This window comes from Nilaparvata lugens, chromosome 8 (genome assembly GCF_014356525.2).
Source record: "Nilaparvata lugens isolate BPH chromosome 8, ASM1435652v1, whole genome shotgun sequence".
Lineage (NCBI taxonomy): Eukaryota > Metazoa > Arthropoda > Insecta > Hemiptera > Delphacidae > Nilaparvata > Nilaparvata lugens.
The window spans coordinates 3,168,673-3,187,247 of record NC_052511.1 but is presented as its reverse complement, the minus strand read 5'-3'; the positions used below and the strand labels follow the sequence as shown (position 1 = coordinate 3,187,247).

At 34.5% G+C, this 18,575-nt stretch overlaps 1 long non-coding RNA gene across 1 annotated transcript; it reads right to left on the bottom strand.

Moving 5' to 3' along the window:
- Nucleotides 1-6: 6 nt before the first annotated feature.
- On the bottom strand, nucleotides 7-11,857 carry LOC120352600. The gene is made up of 4 exons (XR_005571954.1): nucleotides 11,682-11,857; nucleotides 10,623-10,696; nucleotides 1,805-1,916; nucleotides 7-591 (listed from the first exon to the last, which is right to left on the bottom strand). It is a non-coding gene; the product is annotated as an uncharacterized LOC120352600 (long non-coding RNA).
- Nucleotides 11,858-18,575: the final 6,718 nt, after the last annotated feature.

Below are 18,575 nucleotides of genomic sequence, written 5' to 3'. Positions count from 1 at the left end.
TGGCAGCTCCACAACAACTCAAAAGGAGCCATCAATTCTGTAGCATTGCATTCGTCATGCCGGCACCACACTCTCGTCAAGTCGCTTGTCAAGCGGCTCGCTGTATACATATATATGGTGGGATTGACGGCGAGCGGTGGCATAGCAGCCATCCACACTCTCGCGCTCGTCGTCATTTTTACGCACTTGACAAGAGTGTGGAAGCGGCATGATACATGTAAGATTTTCAGTACTTCATAGAATGAAGCTACTGCTCAACTCACATGCTTCTCGGTGGTGTTTCATCAACATCACTTGGCTCCACATTACATTCAACTAAAACGAGCACAAGCGCATCAGATGAGATCCAGTTTTATAATAAATAAGACCAATTATAGGCCTACAAGAAATAATATTCAAAGCTCAATAGATCTCAACAGAATTCAATGTGAAGATAGAGAGGTATGTTACAACACTCACCAGCTGTCACTTGAAGGCTCTGGTCTATGACTCAAGTCCCATCAGGATGTCCAGCTCATATCAGCATCGATGCATTGCACTGAGAAATGTCGTCATATTGTATCTCTCCATCTCCAGCAATCTGATTCATCCCTGAACAAAATAGGAAAGGCATTGAAATTCGGGGAAATTAACAATCACATTTAAAATAGACTAATCGTTATCAAAAGATAAGCAATTTGAAAACGGAAACAATCAGGTAGGCATAATATTTATTAAACTAATCAAATTGGATTTTGAAGTTGATGGTGATAAAAACCTCCTAAAGGTTATTTACACACCCAGCTGGATAATAATGCATTTATCTAAATGCTGTGCTCAACTCTTAGGCTGGCCACACACCGATTAGTAAAGACAAGACTAGTCACGTTTAGTCACAATACTTCACATAGTTGCTTATGACGCAACACTCACTGATTAGTCATTGCAATTAGACATGTCTTCATAAGCAACTATGTGAAGTATTGTGTCTGATAATGTCTTGTCTTGACTAACTGGTGTGCGCCCAGCTTCAGCCTCAGGCTGGTCACACACCGATTAGTCAAGACAAGACTAGTCACGTTTAGTCACAATACTTCACATAGTTGCTTATGGAGTCTTGTCTAATTGCTTGTCATAAGCAGCAATGTGAAGTATTGTGACTAAACGTGACTAGTCTTGTCTACTCTAGCCTTACTTCGCTGCTCCACTATGAGAATACATAATGTATAAATAATAAACAGTAGAGACCAAAATAACAAACATGCAAGTTATTAAGGGGGTCAACAAGTGACCATCCTTCCAAGGGAATTGCAGAGCACTTGTCACCGAATTACAGTAGAATACAAACAAAAATAAGAGCAAATCAATATTATACAGGACCTAAATCGAAGCATATACACTTCAATGAAATGTATTGTTCCATTACTTGGGAAGGATTTTATTCAATAAAAAATGCATTTATTCAAAGTGCCTGAAATGATAAGCATACAGCCTAGCGCTTCATCACGAGCTGGAAGACCACAGCGCTCTAAACCCATCTTTCTGGTGACAAAACATGCATGATGAACATATGTGTGTGCATGTTCACCATGTCCCTTCGTTAGTGGCCAGCCTATTGCCTCGGCTACACTCTCGCCGAGTCGCTCGACGAATGTCCAACGCCTCCAATCGACATGAATCGGAGCGAAGGCCATCCACACTCTCGCGTTCGTTGTCATTCGTGCCAACTCGGCGAAAGTGAAGCGCCGGCATAAAACTATTTCTATCTTGAAAAACGTAGATTACTTAAAAAAATACAAAAGTAAAATTGAGTAGTGGTAAGTACCTGTCAAGTGCCATACTTGAAAGCTGTGGTCCATGACAAGGGTGAATCAGTGTGCCAAGCTGCATACTCCTTCATTCCATGTCCTCATCACAACAAACTGCTCTCTTCGTAACTGCAACATACAACAAGAAGAAAACATAATTTTTTGAAAATTCACCACCAGATTTAAATCGAGCTCGCAAAGAAGCCTAGGAAATGAGTAAAAAAGGTAGCCTACCCTACATTGAGTTGTTCATTCCTATAGCACTAGGAACAATAGGCAGATTAATATTCAACATAAGAGACTGTCAAAGTCATTGAACAGCTTTGAGATGGTTGGCCAAAAACGTTTTAATAAGCTACCACCTGAACTCCGAACTGCGCCTCTCAATATATACAAGGCAAAGATGTACGATTGGCTGGTACAAAACCCACTTTATAAGCTGGACGAATTCTTTGATATAAAATTAGTGTTTCTTGATTCATCTTCTTGACGGAGATTAGAGTCATAGAGAAACAATAGCGTAAATAGATTTCCCATGGTATAGGGAATTCATGTCGCAACTTTTACTGTTATCTCAAGCCGATTACTGTCGATTATTGTCAATTTTTACTATTTTGTTGGTGTGAGAGTGTGGGAACGGCACAATTTGAGAGACTACCAGCGTCACACAGCTGCATGGGAAAGAACTACGTGAACTATCGGCTTGGGATAACAGTAAAAGTTGCGACATAAACGCCCTATACCATGGGATATCTACTTACGCTATCGTTTCTCTATGTTGAAGTGTTATGAATATTATAGTATTACGTAACAGTCAGGTACAGTTTATTTATTTACATTCGTTGACGTTGTCTCTTGCCTTCGTGGCCTACTGACAAGAAAATATTATTATTATTAGATTTACGAAATCTGAATAACATTTATTTTGATATGTATCAGACATTTTATTCTGAATTTATAGAAACAACTAAATCCAAAAAGTATGGTGCAGGTAAAGAACTTCAATATTACACATTTTACACATCAATATTTACATTTTCAACAATTTTCCACTTTAAACTTTTGATGCTATGAGAACTTTAATTCAAGTGAACATGAATAGATGTTTGCAAAAATCGCTTATTTCAAATAAAATCAAATATTTAATCGAACAAATGTAAACGCTCTTTCAATTTTTCTTGAATTCATTAGTCGCAGCTTCACAGATTCCTCGTCGACCGGACAGGAAGCTCTCCGATTGGCTGATCATTCACTATCCGATTTCTTGTCCAACCGGTAGTAAGACCTTCCACCACTCAAGCTCCGACTGGATGTGCACAAGTTAGTCCAACATCACTCACGTTCCAACTCGACTCTGACTAGGCGGCTGACCTTGGGATGTTGGATGTGTTGGGTCCCCAGTTGACCCAACTCGTCCGAATAGACATCCATCATTCGACCCAACATCCCATTCACGGTCTAACATCGAATCCAACATTGAATGTTGGGCCTCAAATTGGACAAGATATCAGGTAGTAGATGGACCGCTTTAGGTTCGCGTTTGAAGAATCAGCCAATTTGAGAACTTTTTCAGACAGAAAGTTTGCAACGGTGTAGCCTAGCTGATTTGACAAAGTGATACTATAGAGAAAAGATAGCATAAGAAGATACTCCATGGTTTGTAGAATTCATTCTAAGTTTGGAAGTTTTGTATCAAATGTTGGTGTTGTGTATCAAGTTGAGATGATACTGTATCATTTTGTGATTAATACTGTATCATCATAGCCAACTCTAATACAAGGCCGCGACCTACGATATTACAACGTCGCAGTTCAGGCCTAGAATCTAATACATGATTGGTGAAAAAGATCAGCTGGTATTTTTTTAAATCTTTTTCACCAATGATGTATTAGATTGTAGGCCTACACTGCAACGTTGCAATATCGTAGGCCGCGGCCTTGTATTAGAGGTGGCTATGGTATCATTCAGGGTGATACTATAGAGAAAAGATAGCATAATAAGATTTCCCATGGCATAGGGCTTTAATATTCCAAATTTCAATGTTAAGGCCCGCCACAAAGTAGACCCACGCTAATCCACGAAAAGCAACCCACGCCGTGGGATGTTTTGTAAACCATTGCTAGGCTTCTCTAGACATCTGTGTAATACATGCAATGAATAATCCACTTGTCAGCTGATTGATTATGAACAATTCTATAGCAATGGTTTACAAAACATCCCACGGTGTGGGTTGCTTTTCGTGGATTAACGTGGGTCTACTTTGCGGCGGGCCTAACTCAAGCCAATAGTCCTAGTAGTTCTTTTTCGTGAAGCTATTTGACTCTGGTAGTCTCTTAAGTAGAGCGTGCACTAGGTCGGTGGAGCGGCGCATTTTCGACCTGGAATTAAATACATGTGATCAAATTTACCTCCGTGCACTAGGAGCGCGGCGCGGCGCGGGATCGGACCGAAAGTCCAGAGAATTTTTGAGGAGCGCGGCGCGACGCGGATCTCGAAAAGTCTCTGGACTTTCGGTCCGACCCCGCGCCGTGCCGCGCTCCTAGTGCACGGAGGTCAGGTCGGAAATTTTCCGCGCTCGGGTAACTTCGTGAGTGCTCGGCTGTTTCCGACCTCTGCTTTAGTAAACAGCCTGCTGTTCTGTCGTCTTCCAGTTCCCGTTCTAATCAATTACCTACGATTACGGTAAGTAAAGGCTACAGTATCTGAGACAAGTGACGAAGGATCAGCGTGCTATGAGCTACAGTATGTACAATGAAAGAGAGTAGCAATGGACAGATTCGCATGGCAGGCTGCCAGCCAATCGAACGATTCAGCTGAAACAAGAAGAAACTCGCTGTGTATCATCAGCCTGCAACGTACACCTGATTCCATCAGATTTGACCAACTGAACGGCTCAACTTCCCACTTGTTTTACTTTATGGAAAAAATTTGTCAGAATAGGCACGTGATGAACTGAGATCGTGAGTAACTGAGACCCTTCCGGAGCAACGACAGGCAACAGGTAGGTGTATAGAGAGCCTGTGCCAGACTGCTTCGGCTTATAATGATACAATAATTTAAGCTCAAAGAAAGCAGCGCAGAAAAAAAACAACAAATAATTATAGAAACAAAAACCTAACCTCAATTACACAAGCAAATGATTTTGCTTGAAACCTTTCGCTGAAGACACAACAAGTAAAACAGTTTGTAAAGGTAAAAGTAAATTTGTATGGCTTTTGTTGGTGGGGAGTCCCTTGCTGATAGGTTCACGTCGCCTGAATATATAGTTTAAGCCAGTAATGGGCCTTACGACTATCATAATTCATCCGGGACCGACAATATAACGTGCCCATCCGATAACAGTTTGTATACAGCAGTATCGTTAGTGGCCGGCCCAAAAGGTATATTTTATTTATTCATACAAATAAATGTTTCTCTTTTTGATTAATTTCAACCCTACCCTAAGATCTGTTGCTGGCATAGTCTTTAATTTTACTCATCATACGTATTTTGTTTAGAACAAAAATAATTGAAGATATTGCACATTGATGGCATCTCCCACATAGAAATTTCTCGGGAGTGTCTTTCTCAGTAAATTTAGAGATTATACACCGTGATTCAAAAAGAATACCACAACTTTGAAAATTGATAACTCTGCAAAGAATAAACGGAGAGTGGAGCACTATCTGTCATCGATAAGGAAGCTCTAAGGTTTTTTTAGTTCCTTATTTGGAGCACCACCCCATTGGCACTCATCTGTCCGTGCCTATTTGAATGAAAACTATCCGAGGCAATGGATCGGCCGCCAAGCAGCTCGAGACAGAGCACTTCATCACTAGCCTCCAAGAAGCCCTGACCTCACCCCCTACGATTTTTTCTATAGGGGTACGTTAAAGATAAGGTGTATGGACCGCCTCTACCAGCTAACATTGAGGAGCTCAAACAAGAAATAACAGCAGCTATACAAACTGTTACGCCCGATATGATACTGAGGGTGTGGAACGAGTTTGAGTATCGTATTGATATCACTCGAGTGTCTGGAGGGGGTCACATTGAACATTTGTGAACTTGTTTTCTACTGGGGAAAAACTTATTTTAATACTCTTCATTTTGATTTACAACCCAAGTTTCTATTATGTTTCCTTGATTAAATACAGATTTTCAAAGTTGTGGTATTCTTTTTGAATCACGGTGTATTTAGAATATATATTATTGTAAGTACATAATTGTACTAATTTCACATAAGCTATGTTTTCTTTTTTGTTTGTACTTTTGTTCACTTTCTGTACTGAAGATTTAAATTTATTTATTTTAATATAATATTATAATATTTCACATAAAATCACATTCTAAGATCAAAGCTCAAGCGATGTATGAAACGTCACCTTAATTTGAATTGATAGAACATTACAAGCTATATCGATTGCTACAGCCGCTAGGCGACTGAGTGGCTATAGCCGCGCGGCTAGAATGTTGGAGTCGTCGCTAAGACTGGCCACTGAATCCAGTTAAACACACACACATCGGTTTTTGGCCGTCCTTATAAATGTTATTAGATTGAACGGACAAACATCATCTGTGTAATCTAATAGAATAAATTCATAAGGACGGCAAAAATCGACGTGTGTGTAACAGGCTTAAAGCTGTTCGGTAAACTTTTTTATTATTTAAATTGCATAATCTTTTTCAATGTCATTGTTAAGATCATTATAAGAGTGAGAAAAAGTGGCAACTGAAATTTTTAAGTGGTCTAATAAGCGAGTTATGGGTTGTAGAAGTGCTAACTTTCCAGATTCCGTTTTCTTTCCAGATCATAAACGGTTTCGACCATATTATTCGAACTTCTCTTAAAAATTCAAAAAATGTATCTTTCCAAACTAAAACATTTTATTCCCCATATTGTTAATAAATAAAAAAGTAACTTTTTTGTAAATTCTATAACTTGTTTATTTTGGCATTAATCGCGAAAAACGCATATTAGAGCAAAGCCAATGATATATACTGAATGTATAAAAAAAACACCAATGGAAAATTCGAAACCGTTTATGATCTGGAAAGAAAACGGAGTTTAGCACTTCAAGAACCCATAACTCGCTTATTAGACCACTTAAAAATTCAGTTGCCACTTTTTCTCACTCTTATAATGATCTTAGCAATTTATATTGAAAAAGATTATCCAATAATTTGAATAAAAATAAAAAGGTGTACCGAACAGCGTTAATGGTGGATATGCATGATAGGCATGACATCATACATTGTTGTGCCAACGTTGCGAAAGGTTTCAAACAAAATTTTTTGAGGTAAAGTTTTTGTATCTCCGATTTTTTGTTGCTTATTTTTTCAACACTGATCTATCTGAGGAATTATTTTTGCTTCATTATAATTTGTAATTTTCAAGTGATTTATTCATTATTGGTTGAATTGAATTGAAAATTTATTTATTCATCAAAATGCACAAAATACATCTGAACAGTGTCAAATCACAACAAGGATTATTAATATCGTCACAAAATCATCCTTTACACATAAAAAAGTCACAAATTTTGATAAAAAACAAGATTCTAAAATCTTGCAGTCAAATTGACATACTCCTGCAAAGGAGGTTGTATATTTCAAGTTTCATCTGCCTTTCACAGATGACACAACATTATGACAAACATGTGTGTTCACACATGTCAACATTCTTGTCCTGTCGTTAGATGGCCTAATTGTGGTCACTAACAACAGGACAGGTGTGTCGAGCATTTGTGAACGGACATGTTTTCCAACAAAAAAGAGCTTCCAACATAAAATAAACCACTGTATAATTACAAATCATATAATGATACAAGTATAATTTAACGTCAAATAGAGCAGCAAATAAAAAATGAACAACTACAAAACGAAAATACAAAACACAACCACTATAGTTATTTGTGCAACTAGTGCGGAAAGTGACAGTTTGCTGCACCGAAAGAAACGTTTACGCACGAGCCGTAGGCGAGGGCGGAATGGTTTCTTGAGTGCAGCAGAGGAACTTTGCGCACGTATTTCACATTATATTTTTCCTACAGTTACCATTGAATATGAGAAGTGGTTGATTACGGGTAAAATGATGGCTGAAATCCATCAAATGTTTGTATAATTTTGTTATTAATAACAACTTTAATTTATTTCAAACTTGATAATCCAATTAAAAATTAATAATCGATAATTTATTCAAATTAAAAGTTAAATTAATCCAATTTATTTGAAAATTTAAATAATTTTGAGTAAATCTTAATTTCTAAATAATTTTTCAACCAATCAATTTATGAATGAAAAAAAAATATTTGAAATAATTAATAATATTCAAAATGTATAATTTAATGAGTTCTCATTTTTATTCATTTGAAAATCAGAAAAAATATAGATAGAACAAATTCGCATTCAAGATACACGCCAAAAATGTCAACAGCTGATTGGGATGGCTGCAAGATAATACGCAAAGTAATACTTTGCGCACTAGAGCGGAAAAGTGATTCTTTGCGTTCTGTAATCAGTGCAGGAATGGTCACTTTTCAAGGTAACTGTAGGAAAAATATTTTGTTCTAAGTCTTTCGCTGATGACACAACATGTATGTGCACACATGTTCAACACACTTGTCCTGTCGTTAGTGGCCAGCCTAAGGAATTGCACCTTAAGGGCCTCCCAAGGCCGGGTCGCAATCAAATCAATCACTTCACAATCATAAAATTGAAAAATAAAATAATCATCAATTTAAATGAAAAATCCAACTAATCTACCCATGATCCCACTTTTAAAACTAACTACTTTCAAAAAGCAATGACAGAAGGCTAGCAAGAGAATTTGTCCTGAGTCGACTCATCACTAAATTGCAGTAGGCAAGCTCGATTAGACCGAAAATCTGATTACATCAATTCAGTTCATTTTCGAAATGATCTAGGCTTAATGCAAATAAGGATGAGATCAACACGCCTTTTCCCTTCAAGTTTGCAGCCTTCTGAAATCACTTATCTAATCTTAAAATCTAGGTGAGTATGCCTGACACTACAGTATTAAACTACACATTTACTACCATCTACTCTATATAAATGAACCGAAAAATATCAATATAAAATCTATTCTCATTGGATTTTTATCATTCATTTTCATAATTTAATTTGAAAATTAGTTATCAGTAATCACAAATAAAATTCTTTCTATTTTCTTTGATTGAAGCGTGTCAATTTCAATGCTGTATTAATTTTAATAATATTTATCTATTCAGACAATAATTACAAATGCGGCTAAATATAATATCAGAACAAATTAATTATCAAAAGATATTCCAGAAATAACCCTCCCAGCAAATTTAATCATTAAGTAAACCAAGTAACAAAATTATGAATTGGAAAGAAATAAGAAAGCCATCAATTCAATAGCAGCTTATTCAAATAAAATATTATATATGTTCAACTAATTGAATACATCTCACAGTGGCCTAGTTAAGTTTCATGAAAGATAAATAATTAATTATTAACGAGAAAAGAAATAAACTCTATCTTATAACGAAGTCTACCTATAGGCCCATAATGTAATGGCAAGCAAAAACCTGTAATTTATAACACTTCTGGAAATTAACCTACAATTTATTGTAGATATTTAAATGATTTAAATTTGAATTACGGGATAGACTAATAGATAAAAAGTAAAAAATAATAATAAACTAGTATAATCCGATCTTACCTTGTCTGATATCAAAATTATTCTGCTATGCTAAGTTCGTATGAAGTCGGTTCCGAATACCATGCACTTAATATGAGCACAATTGTCACAAATCACATTTTACAACCGATAAACTTCAGAATAAAACCAAATTTCACCATATTCTAGCACTGAATTGAGAATTTGATTGTTAAATTCGACTGATATGAGCACAAGTTACCACAAAAGACCAGCTTCAACACAAACCAGCAGCCGACAAAGCGAATAATGAAGGCGACTGAAGGTGAAAATTTTTGAGTTCAAGACTATCTATTCCACGACAACCAATCACAGAAGCCGTCTTTCAATGGAAGAGAAGTCGCCTTCTCTGATTGGTTCCCGTGCAACCCGGCTATAGGCAAAACTATTCTAAACCGCAATTACAGAAATCACTTCAATATAACCACAAATTATGGCTAGCAAATATTAAAACCTTACAAAACAGCATATAAACTAATGAAATAGGTTAATATCATGCGAAATACTGAATTTAATACGAAAAACAACTCCAGTTTTAACCCCCACCACAACCACTACTGACACGACAGAAGTCACGTAGGCCTAGTTATCATAAAGATAGGACAAGCGACCTCTTGTCAAAAATCAAATATGGCTGCCTCCATGGTAACAATATTTTAAATTCCAAAATATGGGAAAATAAATAAACTCAATGGCAAACATTTTTTGAGTGAGATATAATTTGACCAGTTGAGTCACAGCTTCAAATCAAATTTGACATCTTATAACTGAAGGAATCATATAATATTTCATGTATAAAGAATAACAGCATGGAGGAAGATAAATTCACAGAAATTGCAATAGTGGACAAATGTAATTAAATAATCTTACCTTGAACTATGATGTTGAGTACTTTCAATGGTTTCAAAATTTAATTCTCAGTTTTTAATAATATTGTACTGTATTACTCAATATTAAAATACTACACAGCACTACTTAACACATTTTGGCACTCGAATAATATTGTAATCAATCAATTGAAATGACTAAATTCATCTAGCCTATTCATCCGACAACATTCAACAAGTCGATTGGCTACACACAAACTGGTCAAATTTTAATGTAAAAGTAAAAGAACAATGGAGAAGAGCGGTTTTGGGTTCGAGACTCACCCATATTTTGGTATTTTCCAAACTTAGGCCCGGTTGCACAAAAGCCCAAGCAACGGCTTCTCTGATTGGTTCTCCTGAAATGAATCAAGATTAAAACTTAATCAGCGCATAGTACATTAAAAACGCAATGATATAAATCTCAAAAACTATGGTTGAAAAATCTTTAAATCTTCTGAAAAAGCATCCAAACTAGTGATTTGTTCAATATCAGCCGAAATATTGAATTCAATTGAAAAATAACCCAACCTTACAACCCCCAACACAGCACTAATTGGGTCAAGTAAACTTCCACTACCCTATTTATTTTACAAGTAACAAAACTTTGACAAATACAACCAAAAATATCGGCTTAAAAGTCATTAAAATTCATAACTAAGCTTCCAAGCAAATATAAATTATAATCTCAAGATTGACAATTTACAACACATTAGCTAACCTATCATCAATCATCATCAACCGACTTAAAATAGCAAAAATGGCTGCCTCTATTGTATCATAATTAATATTACAAATTATTATGAAAATATGAATCAACTTACTATGAGATTCAAACCGGAGATAACAATACTAAATTGGATGAGAAACTACCTCCTCTAGCGCTAATTCTTCCTTAATTTTATGAATATAATTTCATTACAAAATATTAGTCATTTCTAACAGAATGATCTGCAGACTATTCTAAGTAGAACTTTATTAGCTGGAATGATTTCATAAACTTATGGGACTAACAGTTATTTTAGAAGATTATAGAAATTTAATAATAAAATATAGACAGTTTTCAGGCTGTAAAGTGTGAATAACAATCCAACATGAAACTTTGGAAATTAGCTAACAAGAAACAACTGCATCAGACTTGAAAAATGTAGGTCTCGGTCTTGACCCTAAATCTAAATAATAAAGATCAAATAAACCTAGCAAATTAAATGAAATTAATAACAAGTAGATGTAGCACTATTCATCAAACAATAATATCAAAATTGAGAATTAGCAAAATATCAAAATCTACAACTAGCCTATGACTTGAGTTATCGTGAACAAGACTAATAATAATAAACTTACTGTGCTTTAATCATCAGCTGCCAAAATTATAGTATGTTTAGTTCCGTAATATGTGGTTTAATTCTCGCAAAAAGAGTTAATTATTCATTTAAAATTTACTCAGAAAATCCACACTACACAACCGCATTGCCAACCATTTTTCAATTTTCAACTGTCATCATTTCATCAAAAATCAAAACAAAGAACAACGATGAAATCAAGTTAGTGCTCGTTGAAGATTCAGACATCAGAGCGTGTACTTCCAATACTGACCACTTGGTAGCAGCACTAGTCAAAAACTATCAACGACTTTCTCTCCCGAGGAAATTACAACGTACTGCGCATGTGTTGTTAACTTTGACAACATTGGGTCATTCATAAGTGCAATATCTCAAATGTGCGAGTAATTCAATTTTTCATCGTTTATGAACACATTCCAAATAATATTATTGTTACTAATATTATATTATGTTACTATTTGACAAAACTCAACGCCCCAATCCTTTTCTTTAACCTTTAAACAATTTAAATCCCGCAAATCTGACTCACAAAATTTTTATTTTAAATTTAAAATAATATTCCAAAAACATGAATATTCTTTATGCAATGTTAATCACCTAACTTGTTGCATTCCACCCCCAAGATGACCTGCAACCTGTAATGATCTCCTCACCCTAATAAAAAAATCTATTATAGTAAGGTCCACGTTATAAAGGCAGTGGAGAACAGCGTGTTGAAGATAGTAGAACAGAGTTGCCAATTCTCTACCTTGCCACGGCTTCTTATACAGGACAGCTTATATACAGATGTATTTCATGTAACATCAACTAATAAAATAACATCATTCTTGTTTAAAATAATCAATTATATTTTATGCATCAAGAAAATATAATTTTCGATGATTTAATGATAAATTTTTATAATTAAGATTGAATATTTTGTTAATTTATTATATCTCTACATTTTTATAACATGATCTGGAATATTTCAGAGCTAGAAAAGGATAGCGCTATCTGCTTTGTCAAATGATAGACAAGGATAACAACAATATTAATCAAATATACTGCCAGTATAACGTGGACCTCACTGGAGAGAAAATATTTGAAAAAGTTATAATGAGATTTTACTGCATACGACAATAATTTTTATGCATACGAACAATTTTGATCAGAAACAATCCAATATGACTGACACTAGATGAATTTTGAATGAAAATAAAATGTAGCAAATTAAAAATATTTCAACTTGAGCTCAAATGAAAAATATTGGCTAAATTTTACCGCGCGAGCGAACTCAGTATCTCAACTATTTTTGAAAAATTTTGGGCTTCCCAGCTTCAACTTTTTGTCCTCTTTTAAGTAAAAAAATTGAGTCGATATCTTCAAAAATAGCTGAGATACAGAGTTCGCTTGCGCGGTAAAATTTTGCCAAAATGTTTCAAATTTAAAGTGATATTGCATACTTGATAAAAGTAATTTCAAAATCTATTTTAGTACAGCAAAGAATGAATAATTAAAATCAGCAATATTTGACTAACAAAGTTTAGAAGTTGATCTAAGTTATCTACTTGTTTTCCCCAAAAAATTGAGAATATTAAAATAATACTCACATGTATACCAGCAATGCTCCATTATCATCTGAAGAGGTGCTTCATCATATTTCACTGCACACCACTGACTGAATTCTATTCACTATTTCACAATTATTATTTTCACTATATTCAATTGAACTGAGCCTGTGCATAAACAACTTGAATCTGAAATGGTTCATATTTTCAAAACTTTTATAAAATCACATTTCTGGACCTGAAAGAGCTGGAATTATTCAAAATATTGGGAAAGACAGTGGGCTACAGCAAGGAAATAGTTAATAAACAAATCACCAGCTATTTACAATGTTTTAAGTGGGCATTACTAAAGCAATACTTTTACCTATTTCTATCTACAAAGCAACAATATCATTCTCGCAAAAAATAAAATGCAAAACCAAACACAAGCAGCAGCTTACTATATAGTATAAGAAAATATTGGGAAAGACAGTACAGCAAAGAAATTATGAATAAACAAATCACCAATATTATTCACAATGTTTTTAATGGGTTACTACAGTAACAATTTATCCATTTCTATCTACAAAATCATTCTCGCATAAAATAAAATGCAAAACCAAACCCAAGAAGCAACTTACTATAATATTATAATCTTAAAATGTATCAATGCAGGGCTACTTTCTTTTATTTATAAAATAGAATTATAGTACCTACGCTTTGAAATTAATAAAATAATAGAATAAGAATATAAATTATAACTACTACTTTCAGTGTTCACACCATCGTTCTATTATTTTATTAATTTCAAAGGGTACTATAATTATTGTCCAGAACCAATTTCTTCATGCATAATTTCCTTGTTCTAGATACAGAGTGGCCCAAAAACCTAGTATTTTCGGCTCATTTTCCAGTTTTCAGCTATTTCTGCCATATCTCGTAATCGGGCAGAAAAATTTGCTCTTGCCCTTTTTTTAGATTATAAAATTCTGAATAAAATGAGATCATTCGGAACTCTCTATCTCCAATAAGTAATGAGTTATGATTTTTTCAAAAATGAGTGAAATTTGAAGAAAGAATCAATTTTGAAGAATTTTAGTTTTTGATCAACAATATCTTCCGTTACCATTTAGATGTATAATTCAAAATCCCTCTGGGCGTATTTTTGTGCTCTAAAATCTGAGATCAGGTAGAGCGCTCCTTCTTACATAGATTTCCAGGTACACCTGACAACATTGCTCTGCTCCTTGTATTGTGAAAAACACCTAATTTTCAGCTTCAACCATCATCACCAACTACATTGTCCTCACATTGATATTTCGCACAATGACATAAGTTCATAAGATTATGTTCTATGAGAATCACCCGTTAGATGCACTTCATTTCAGTATTTCCCAGTGGAGAGGCGCGCTTAAGTACACCTCAAGGATCAAAATTTCAAACACAACTTTTGACACAATGCTCAGATTTCATCGTCACTTCATTCTTTTCGGCTCGTCGAGATGGTCCAAAATCATGCATCATAAGTCAAATTCGGCCGAAAAATGGAAAATTTATTGTGAGTGTACTTAAGCCCATATTCCAATACACAAAAAATGGCCAATTTCTATATTCTATAGGCTACTCTTCATCTCTTCCATATCAGATTTGGCTACAATTAGCACCATAGATGGAGCTTGACCTGAGAAATGTCAACCAAATTTGGCACCCCTAGCTACTATACAGAGTGAGTTATTAAGCTGCAAGCATAAAAATTCCAAATTTTAAAATGTCATATCTCCTGAACGGAAAGGAATTTTGCAAATATGATTCCAGATTCATGTTCCTCGCATAGAAGGACATAAGATCACGAACTTTGAGTAAACTTCATTTTTCACAAAAAAATGATGAAATCCATGGACTAACAATCCTGAAACACATTGGAACAAAAAGTATATCAGATTTGGCTGAAATGTGCACCATAGATGAAGCTCAACCTGAGAAATGTCAGAGCCAAATTTGACACCCCCAGCTATACTATACAGGGTGAGTTATTAAGCTGCAAACATAAGACTTTCAAATTTTAAAATGTCATATCTCCTGAACGGTAAGGAATTTTTCAAATATGATTCCAGATTCGTGTTTCTCGCATCAAATACCATAAGATTACAAACTTTGATCGATTTTCATTTTTCACAAAAAAATTGATGAAATCCATGGGGACTAACCATCGTGAAACACACTAAGTATATCAGATTAGGCTTGAATTTGCACCATAGATGGAGCTTGACCTGAGAAATGTCAGAGCCAAATTTGACACCCCCAGCTACTATACAGAGTGAGTTATTAAGCTGCAAACATAAGACTTTCAAATTTTAAAATGCCATATCACCTAAACGGCAAGGGATTTTGCAAATATGATTCCAGATTCGTGTTTCTCGAATCAAATACCATAAGATTACAAAATTTGATCGATTTTCATTTTTCACAAAAAAATTGATGAAATCCATGGGGACTAACCATCGTGAAACACACTGAAACAAAAAGTATATCAGATTTGGCTTTATTTGCACCATAGATGAAGCTTAACCTGAGAAATGTCAGAGCCAAATTTGACACCCCCAGCTACTATACAGGGTGAGTTATTAAGCTGCAAACATAAGACTTTCAAATTTCAAAATGTCATATCTCCTGAACGGCAAGGAATTTTGCAAATATGATTACAGATTCGTGTTTCTCGCATCAAATACCATTAGATTACAAACTTTGATCGATTTTCATTTTTCACAAAAAAATTGATGAAATCCATGAGGACTAACCATCGTGAACCACACTGGAACAAAAAGTATATCAGATTTGGCTTGAATTTTCACCATAGATGGAGCTTGACCTGAGAGATGTCAGAGCCGAATTTGGCACCCCCAGCTACTATACAGGGTGAGTTATGAAGCTGCAAACATAAAACGTCGACTCACTGTAGTATTGATGGTAGGTTCGGATCACTTTAATGATCCGGATCAATTTAATGATCCGGATCAATTTATCTCGATCACTGCCACGAGCCAATCAGAAGACCAGGATTGCAACTTCCTGAAGTCACGTGACTTGTCTAGTATTTGCGCCATGTAAAAAGCATTGGTTATAGTAAGGTCCACGTTATAATGTCAGTGGATAAAGATAGGAGAACAGCGTTGCCGTTTGTCTGCCTTGATTAATTATATTCATACATTGTCAGTTTTGTAATCGTTGCGGAGCTAGAAAAGGATAGTACAACTGCTTTGTCGAATGATAGACAAGGATAGCAACATCAAAGTTTATCAAATACAGTCATTAAAACGTGGACCTCACTATAGATAGGCGTTTTATTGACAGTTTCCATTCTGTACCTATTCTGTGGCAATACTGCCACCTGCTAGAGCACAATAACCAAACTTTTACGTGTAGACTGTCTGAGAGCACCACTTTTTGTAAAGTCGATTTTACATCGTAAAAGTTGACCATCGATAAATGTATCCGAAATAATATCCACATAATTATAGAGTATTGTGCAGAAATGAAAGAAAGAATAGCTTACAGAATAATATACTACTATATATTGTTTAATTTTTTCGAGGCCTACTTGTTTTCACATATTACTTGAGAATTACTTTGAAGTTCAAATTTCGTAAAAAATTAACTTTTCCTTTTAATAAACCCTATCGAACATAACCTTTTAGGTTTAAAAAATTAGGAATCTCGCAGTATTGAGGCACTCCTGCCGAATACTAATATTATTAGTACATTTGCATGCAATATGCAACGCATGTTTGCTTTTCAGCAAGTACATTCCTACTCATAAATAATGAGCTTATTAATTTTATGCCAGAACATTTCATTGCAAGAAAACCTACAAAAGCACTTAAATTAAAAATTGAAAGCTGGATAAAGACAGAAGATATCATACCTAAAATATTTTAATTTGATGTACATATACTGTCTTCTTCAGTTCCTCTGAATTTATTATTAGTAGGGCTATACTCCCAGATTAATTTTCTCTCTCTGGGTTCAAGTTTTATTTTTTGTGTCATGTGTACTGTATTGTATTGTTTTTCTAATTCTCTCTTTGCTTACAAAAGGAATTGCATATATGCTACAAATGAATTACATTATGTTACTAAATGGATTACATATGTACAGTGAATTGTAGATTAATAATTACATGAATCATCTCTTTTTCTTTTGAGTTTTTAAATTATTATGAATTCATTCTAGTTTTTCTGCTCTCTTAGTATTTCACTCTTAGTACTTCTTCTTTTCGGATTGAGATTTTATTTTTTTCTAGTTTTTCATACATTCCATATGTTTCTTTTTTCTTTATTATATTTTTTCTATTTTCGACTGAATCTCAAGCCACTAATTATAGCCGACTGATTACTCGTTGCCATCGCTCAAACTACTTAGTTTTGCTGGTAACGCCAATGATAATATTATAATCGATTTTTAAATGGAAAATATTTTAATTTTAAGTTTTTGCAATGTATTGTATATGAAAATTTTTTATATTTTTCACATTTGTAAAGTTTGTTTAATGATTTTGGCAATAAATATTTCTTTCTTTCTTTCCACAAATTCATTTGGAAAGGGAACCACACGTTTTTCAATGCAACAGATTGCTATGTTATGGAGCCTTATCAGTATAATGAGTGCATGAAGAATATTCAAACACATTCTCGATGAAATTTGTACACCTAATAACTTTAGCCTAATCAAGTTTCTCCAAAAGCCTCAAGCTATTAATTAAAAATATCACAATCACAATAATGATCCCTAAACTCGAATTAATGAAAATTTTGTATTGAAGAAAGTTAGGGTCATATGCACCGTCGCTTCTACGTTTACATGAACACTAATCTACGATTAAATAACGCATCAATATTATGTGTCCGTTTAAGGCATCCCCGTTTAAACACCATCACCCTTCCATCACAGTGAAGTCCACGTTACAATGACAGTATCTCATTAACATTGGTGTTGCTATCCTTGTCTATCATTCGACGAAGCAGATAGCGCTATTCGTGTCTAGCTCCACTACGTTGCCAGATCGGTTTTAATAATTTAAAAATATTATCAACTAACAAAATAGTCAATTTCAATTATGAAAATTCATTATTTAACAATTGAAAAATAATATTCTCTTGACAAATTTAAATAATTATAATTGATTATTTCAAACAAGAACGAACAGTTAGTATTATATCAGATATACCAGTATCAGCAACATTCTATAGAAGGCAATCGGCAACGCTGTACTCCTATCTTTCTTCTCTGCCATTATAACGTGGACCTCACAACAGTAAAATAGAGGCGTAGTTATTTACCAGAAAAGTTATAAAAATAAATTGAACACAGAA